Genomic DNA, 8,291 nt, shown 5'->3' on the forward strand with positions numbered 1-8,291 from the left:
CCTTGTCGTCCCTGCTACCTCCCCTCCCCACACCATCAGATTCATCTCTCCATGGCGACGCTCGATCGAGCCAGGCCCGAGGGAGGAGAGCAGCCAGGTCTCTTCCTCCTCTCCGGTAAGGCCTGGGCGCCCCCTTCCTCCTGCGCGGACCAACCACCCCCGGATCCCGACCCTCGCCGCCACCACCTCCGCTCTACACAGCGGGTGGATCCGGGCCGCCACTGCCGGCGCCGCACCCCTGGCTCCCCCCCACCGGACTCCCCTCTACCCTCCTCTGAACTGTACAGCAGGCAGTGCGGGAAACTGTGGCGTGCAGTGCACCTCACCCCGGCGTGTAGCTCGGCCCCTGCCCGGCGTGCGGGCACCCTCACGAGCAACATCGGTCAAGTTCATGCCTCCAAATCCTCCACTTTGTGACCCATCCCCAGGCCCCCGGCTACGCCACCCATCCCTAGGCCAGCTCCGACCAACGGCTCCTATGGAGATGCCGATGGCCGCCAAACAACCATCGCCCCACCGGATCTTGGGGCGGCCGGTGTTTTCCCCTACTGGTGCGCCACTTCCTCCTCTCCTAGTAGCTAGTCCCTGCGAGATCCATGATGGCTACAGCCCCCAAGTCGTTGTGTTGGTCCCCCATCCTAATGACCACGACCTTCACATCCCCTCTTCACTCTCTGTGCCTGCACCTTGATGGCCAGTGAGCAGCTCCATTAGCTCCGCCGTGGGTCGTTGACCATGCCGTCGTAAGCAGTTAAGCACCATGGTGAGGCGCTGTGCTGCAGTTCATTTGCCGCTGGAGTTCACTATTTAGTTTGCTTATTTTTCCTGAGTCGCCCGCCAACAGTCAAAAGAACTCAAAGTGCACTGTAGTCTGCTGTTGTTCAGTTTTGTTATTTTTGCGAAAACAAAAAAGGACCAACAAAAGAAAATAGGAAAGCTAGTGCACTGCATGCCCGGATGAGACTAAAAGGAACATAAATGCAGTTTGTGCATCATCTTCCCCAAAAACTGATTTTGTGCAGTTCTCTATTTTTTATTTTGGCTATGTTCAAGTACAGTGTGCTTCTTTTTTTAGTGCAGTCCCAACTTCATGAAGATGGCATTCGTGTGTCCTACAGTTCCTACATGCTGGTGGAGCGATGCATTGGGCTGGATGTATGAGAGGTGTGTGATGGCTTGCCACTTGTTCCCTTGTGCTCTATCTCTATTCTTGGTCTGTTGCGGTGTGTGAAGTGTCGGTGTTGTTTCTTCAGATAAGTGGCATGGAAGAAGCACAGGAGATCCTGTTGCACGGTTCAAAGACTACCATGACGGCACATCAGTGGCATGGAAGAGGTCATCGAGCCTAGCACAGCCACAGCGATGGCTGCTTCCGCTGGTCAATTTCTTATGTTCTTCCCATTCATGGCCTAGCTTGCCCAAATTTTCTTCTGAATATTTTCTTGTTGCTATTCTGTGTAGCAGTAGTGGTGGTGATTACTCCCTAGTTGCTAGTCAGTTCTCCACATCGAGCCTAGAGTCGCCATCCTGAATATTTTTCTTCTGAATTGCAGTTCTCCCCACTTCTTGACGGGGTTCCGTTGCCATGGTGCTGCAGTGCGCCTGGATTTTTTTAAGTTTCACTTTGTTCTTGGATATGTGAGAAAAAAATGTAAAAAATTGTAAAATAGATGCAGTTTGTGTGTATTGTGAAGTCCTTTGTTTGTATTTGAGAAGTTCGTTCAGCTGTGTAATGCCGTTCTTTTTGTTGCCGATTGGTCCAGTTCTTTTTTGTTTTCCAAATTCCCAGGGATGAGAAATTGAACCTAATGTCAGCGAGACAACAATCCGCAAGTATCATGCGCATGCAGTTCCTTTTGTATATGCTTGCAATGCGGTGTGTGTATGTGTGCAGTACACCCCCATCGGTCTTTTTGTGTGGCAGCTCAATACCCCTTTGTATGAAGTGCGTCGTCTGTCTCAAAATTCAGTCGACTACATTAACATTTGCAATGCGTTTGGTCCTCGGGATGTAGTTCACTTTTGAGAGTGATGATGTTCACTTGCCCCCAACATGAAAATGGAAAAAAAAATACAAGATGGTAATGTGGTTCACTTTGATATATGACGCGGCTCACTTCTCCTTGTCTTTGCGGTCCACTCTTGTTCATAAAAGAAAGTTGAAAAAAAGACAACAAAAACAAAAACTCGTATGGGAAAATTTACATCTCACAAAAAAAATCATGCAGTGCACTTGTCTCTTGTGATGAAGTGCGGTATTTCGTCTGAAGCAGTGCGTTCTTCTTTCCTCGTCCGACAAAAAATACGTTTAAACAAAAAGAAACCATGCAGTGCACTTGCCCATCTGATGCAGTGCGGTATTTTGTCTGAAGCAATGCGTTCTTCTGTCCGATGCAGTACATACGACGATTTTGGTCTCGCGCAGAACAGAGTGTCCGCTTTTCGGTAAAATCGAAACTGCTCTTAAACCGTAAGGAATTAGAGAGAGTGTTCTACATCAAAAAGTTGCGTCTCGTCGATATCTTTCCAACAGCGTATGATTTGAATCATTCTGTCCAGCCGTTCGAAATTTTTTTGCGAAAAAACAGCCGCTGCCTCTCGACGTCAGCCGCACGATTTTCAAAATTAACTAAAAACTGTAAGGAATCTCAAAAACATTTCAACATACGACAGTTGCGCCTTGTCCATAGCTTTCCAACGGCGTATCATATGTCTCGGTTCGACAAACGATTAGAAAACTGGAGCGAAAATAGTACCGAAAATTTCAATTTTTTAAAAAAAACAGAGTTCCACGATTTAGTAAATTTGAAACTGCTCTTCAACCGTAATGAATTAGAGAAAGATTTATATATGAAAAATATGCGCCTCAACGATATCTATCCAACGGCGTATCATTTGCTTCATTCCGACAAGCGGTTTAGAAAAAAAACGCGAAAAAAGTTCGCTGCCACTCCTCATCCGCTGCACCATTTTCAAAACTGCTCTTAAACCGTGTGGAATCTCGAAAAGTGTTCAACATGTCGAAGTTGCGCCTAATCCATAGCTTTTCAACGGTATATTACACGCCTCATTCCGATAAACGGTTAAAAAATTAGAGCGAAAACAGTACCGAAAAAATAACGCGTACAGTTTTTTCCAACGAGAAGTTTACTAGTCTCTATTGCAGTGCTCGTAGTCAAGAAGATGCAGTGCACTTTCGTTCAGCGTGCAGTGCGGAAGTGGTGTGCAGAATAGTTATTCTGCTAATATTAGCAGAATAGACCGTCTGTGTATATGTATATATATATATATATATATATCATATATATATATATATATATTTATATATTATCCATTCCCTCAAAAAAATTATTTATGTTATCCACGATAAAAATAGTTCACACACTTTTGTGCCATGTCTAATTGCATGTGTATGGGACATTTTGTACAACCCGCATATGAAGATAAGGAAAAAAATGGAAGTTTAGGTGTTGTTCAAAAAGTCCTCTCATGTCACTTTTGGGCCAAGAGAATATAGAGTCCAAGTCTCTCACGTTGTGGACTCAGATTCGGACAACATAGACATACCTGACTCCAAAAGCTAAGATCTCTTTTATTCGGACTCTGAATTGGGTGATTCTTTTTTTGGAAAGTAGATTTCATGCTCATTCCAACCCAATTGGATTCACGTTCAAATTCGTCTGGAGCGTTGAGATATTGATGAAACAATCTGACGCTGCAGCAAAATCCGAGACAAACTACAAGTCCAAAGGTGTTGCATCACCTCCACTTGGGCCCATGGGCCTTGTACTTTTTTTGTGGTTAGGCTGCCTTGGAATGTCCTCCCATCTCCTTGGCTGCCACCCCTTGCTCCTATATAAGTAGATCAATCTAGTACCTTTTTCCTTGGGATTTGTTTAATTAAAAGTTAGCCATTGCAACTTCGTCTACTTTGTTTGTGTCCAACGACCAGACCAAGACAGCTTTCGGATCCCCACTTTTATCAATACTTCATATATGTTCACAATTTCAGATTGCATTATCATATTCTTGCTTTTTCTTTAACTGCATGCATGAATAGACCTTTGTGGTCAGGTTGATCATGCTTTTGGCATCGTCAGTAACCTCAAGAGATTGGTTTAGCAATTGCTAAGGCGCAACATCGTGCATGTTTGTTGTCAGATCGTCAAAGTCGACTCCACCAAATCAATAGTTATCATCTCATCAAAAGATCAGGACACCATCGCCTATATCAAGTGGTATCAGTTTTCACTTTGCTCGGTGAGAATTTCCAGTTATCCATAGATTAGATTTATTTTCTTACCTATTGTCCAAACAAAAAGCCACAAAAAAATTAGATCTGTTCATACTTTGTCCAAGTCAGTCTGAGTCTTTGCAATTTTATTTTCAGTGCTCGCATAGTTGAATTTTCAGTTGCATCATCGTGTCGAGTTGCCGGTCTTAGTGTCTAGTTCCTTTAGAGTTTCAAGTTCTGTTCACATTAGTCACATCGCTGCTGCATTGTTATCAGTTCCGCTGTCCACCACCCCATCCATCAATTTCCACCATGTGCTACCCACCATTCATTGTTGTAATCATAGTTGAGGTCGTTCACATCTTCGCTTGATCCAATCTGCATCTTATCTAGTTTGTTTTGAAAAGAAGGAGAGAGAAAAATACAAAGAAAAAAAGTTAAAAAAAAGTCAGAGAAAAAAAGAAGAGAAAGAAAAAGAAAAAAGTGTGAGAAAAAATGAGAGAGAAAAAATCGGATCTATCTAGACTCAATCTCATAACCGTATTCGGATTGGAATCTGTTTTGTGCACTGTTCAGTAGAACAGGCATACCTTCCTCATATGAAGTTTGTTTTGGCTCCACGAGTACTCAAATTAAAGCTAGCAATGAGCTGCTTCTGAATAGTTGTAGAAGCTTCTTCAATATTGGATACCTCAAAATGAGCTTCTAAATATGTCTTATTGCCCTGTGAAATTCGCGAACATAGCTTGTTCCAGTTTTTCAAGCTAGTTTTCGAATTTTTTGACACCTTGTATCAAATCGGAATTGAGTCATTCCTTTTGTATTTGAAAGCTTGAGTCGGTGTCATTCTTGAGAAAAATTATCATAAAATTGGCAAAACAATTTCTAGAGGAAAGTTTGAGAGAGAGTTGTTGGTATATCCTGCTTGGTAGTTGTTTCTCATCATTATCTTTACTGTCATTGTGATCTTTACTTATATCTTGTTGTCTAGAGCTACTTCATATCCTTTATTGATGCAAGTTGTGCTACGCCATGACCTCATTAGTGTTCTGGGCTCGTGTCTCTAGTCCGGTCTAGCCTAGGACCAAAACAGTGCCGTTGTTGAGCATTTATTAAACATTGCATGTTTGAATGATTATTGCTAATATTTTGCTACCATATATTTAAGTCTTCCAAGCAACACATATTTCTATATCGTGTATACGTATGTTCCCCTGGCAATCGCTTTACTCAATCTTTGGAGTTATTTAACGCCGATGGTTGCTTATCACCACCTGCTGCATGGTAAGAACTTCTAAGATATTGATACTTGCTTTACTGTGAGCACTTTACCACCACATCCCAATAGTTCATAGGGACATTATTCTTGAATTTTGTTTCTGGTTTCTACTAATCATGACAGGTTCCGAAGATAGAACTTCTTGGATGACGGACACATCTTCACCCTCACGAGAGGTGGGACAACACACACAAGCACATGGTCAGGTTATCTCTTTACCGTCATTTGAGGGTAGATTTAATCTGCAATTTATCTAGATTGGGAATTTAAGTAGAACAGTTTTTTAGTCACCATGATTTTTCTAAACTTGAGAGAGTATGAGCTGCCACTGGAGCATTTACTGGTTTTGATTCTGTTTGGTGGAGTGTGATTGTAAGAAAACATTGATAACCAACCCACAACTTGGAAAGATTTGAAAGCTGTAATGAGACAACATTTTTTCCTCCATACTATCATCGTGAATTGCTTCACAAATTGGAACAATTAAAACAAGGCAGTAACACTGTTCATGCTTACAACTAAGAGTTCAAATCTTATATGCATCATTTTGACATAGAAGAATCTGAGGATGATACAATGAATAGATCTTTTAGTGGTTTGAACCATGATATTCATGCAAGATTTCCAGTATATTCCTCGTTGCATTACTGGTATGTATGTTCGCACTTGTACCTTTGAGAGACAGATATAGGAGGATGCATTGGGGTGAGTACAACAACTACTATTCTAGTGCATGCTTGCCACCACCGGTTGGTTCCTCCACCGTTGCACCTACTAGAGCAGCCACACCTCAGATTGTGAGCGCGACATCATTGTCATCATCCATACCTACATCAGCTATGTCTTTGCGACAAGGTAATGATAAAGGTATTGATGATATAACTTCACAAGAGAATGACGCAAGCCTAGTTAACATGAATACATCTTGTGTTGAGTTACCTGTTGATTTGAGTACACCACCTATTTTAGAGAATCGTGTTACAGTCATGAATGCGTCATGTGATCAAACAGCTGAAATACCAAAAAAAAATTAAGTGCACCCATTGAATTAGTTGTTAATGCTAAAGAATCAATGTTCAATCATTTTGATATGACTTCTAGCCTTGGTGATGATTCTTTGTGAAATGACTTACTCCATGTTTGCTTATTTAAGCATGTTATAGCATGTAAATTTGATGCAAGTAAGGTTTACTCACCAATGTTGGGATGGTTTAATGATGAACATTGTCAATATTTTGATATGAATAAGAGCTTCACTTATATGTGCAAGCTCAGTTGCAATTTTTTCATGCCTTCCACTTCTTGTGATAATATTTTGGATTAATATTTTATGAAATATGAAAGTTACTCATGCATACATGTGTCATATGTGCAAAAACCAAGGGAAGTGAAAATGGATGACATATACAAATACAACATGTACACCTTGTCTCTTTTGTTAGCCACATTTCAGATTAAGCAACGCCGAGGACGACTTTGTATTCAAGAAGGGGAGGATGATGAGGACATGACTACCTTGGATACGACCAAAAATATTGCATCCTTGCAAATTTGTGAGGTGATTTCTAATGCAAACTATGCAATAATTTATTTATGTTATTTAGGACAAAAATACTTCACGGACTTTTCCGTCATGTCTAATTGCAGGTGTATGGGACATTTGTACTATCCACATATGAAGATAAGGAAAAAAAGAGAAGTTTAGGAGTTGTTAGAAAAGTCATTTCACGTAATTTTTTTGGGCCAAGAGAAGATAGAGTCCAAGTCTCTCATGTTTTGGACTCAGATTCGGACTGCAGAGACATACCTGACTCAAAATGCTAAGATCTCTTTCATCCGGACTCCGAATTGGGTGATTCTATTTTTGTTGGAAATGAGATTTGGTTCTCTTTGCCACCCATTTAGATGCACCTTCAAATTCCTCATGAGTGTTGAGATATTTGTGAAACAATCTGATGTTATAGCTTAATCTGAGTCAAACTACAAGTCCAAAGGTGTTGCATCAGTTCCACTTGGGCGCATGGGCCTTGTATGACCTAGGTTAGTTTTAGCATGCGTTGGGACATCCTCCCGCCTCCTCGGCTGCCACCCCTTGCTCTACAAGCAGATCAATCTAGTAGCTTTTTCCTTGTGATTTGTTTAGTTAAAAGTTAGCCATTGCAACTTTGTGTACTGCGTTTGTGTCCAATGACCAGATCAAGACCGCCTTCGGATCCCCACTTTTATCAATACTTCATATATATTCCTAATATTCAGATTGTATTATTATATTCTTGCTTGCACTACAAAAAAGAGACACATCCGTGACATTTTGGGCCGAACGAATTTTTTTCCTGTCATACTTATGACACTTCTACAACGATAATTGTGACAAAACCCGGTATCATCATAGATGTGGTGGGATCCTACTTCTATGACAAAACATCATGACAGAAAATGGGCTTTTCGTCCTGGGCGGGCCAGAGTCGCAGTTGCATGACATTCTTTGGGCCGTCCATGATGGAAAAACCGTGGTAGAAGCGAGGGCGAGGAAAATTTTGGGGAGTTCCCGGTTACGGTGGGTGGTCGGGGGCCAAGCGATGCGCGTTTCTCTCGTACACATACGCGCGCATGTGTGAGGCATTGGCTCTAACTGAACCCGAGCGAGGCGTTGGGCTCTAACTGAACCCGAGCGATTGCACTGCAGGCGACGCTTTACTGAACCCGAGCGATCGATCGATGGCTGTTAACTAAACCCGATCGAGCGATTCCTTCGCTACTACTGCAAATTGAAGCCGA

General features: G+C 42.0%; 1 long non-coding RNA gene across 3 annotated transcripts; it reads left to right on the forward strand.

Annotated features, from left to right (window-relative positions):
- The first annotated feature begins 6 nt into the window (after positions 1–6).
- On the forward strand, positions 7–1,872 carry LOC119308011. 3 transcript variants are annotated; one of them, XR_005149723.1, is made up of 3 exons: positions 7–1,164; positions 1,254–1,378; positions 1,465–1,872. It is a non-coding gene; the product is annotated as an uncharacterized LOC119308011 (long non-coding RNA). The 3 variants fall into 3 exon arrangements; XR_005149722.1 differs by having other exon boundaries at positions 1,554–1,872; XR_005149721.1 differs by having other exon boundaries at positions 1,254–1,872.
- The last annotated feature ends 6,419 nt before the right edge of the window (positions 1,873–8,291 follow it).

The sequence above is a fragment of the Triticum dicoccoides genome, chromosome 5B (assembly GCF_002162155.2).
Source record: "Triticum dicoccoides isolate Atlit2015 ecotype Zavitan chromosome 5B, WEW_v2.0, whole genome shotgun sequence".
Classification (NCBI taxonomy): Eukaryota; Viridiplantae; Streptophyta; class Magnoliopsida; order Poales; family Poaceae; genus Triticum; species Triticum dicoccoides.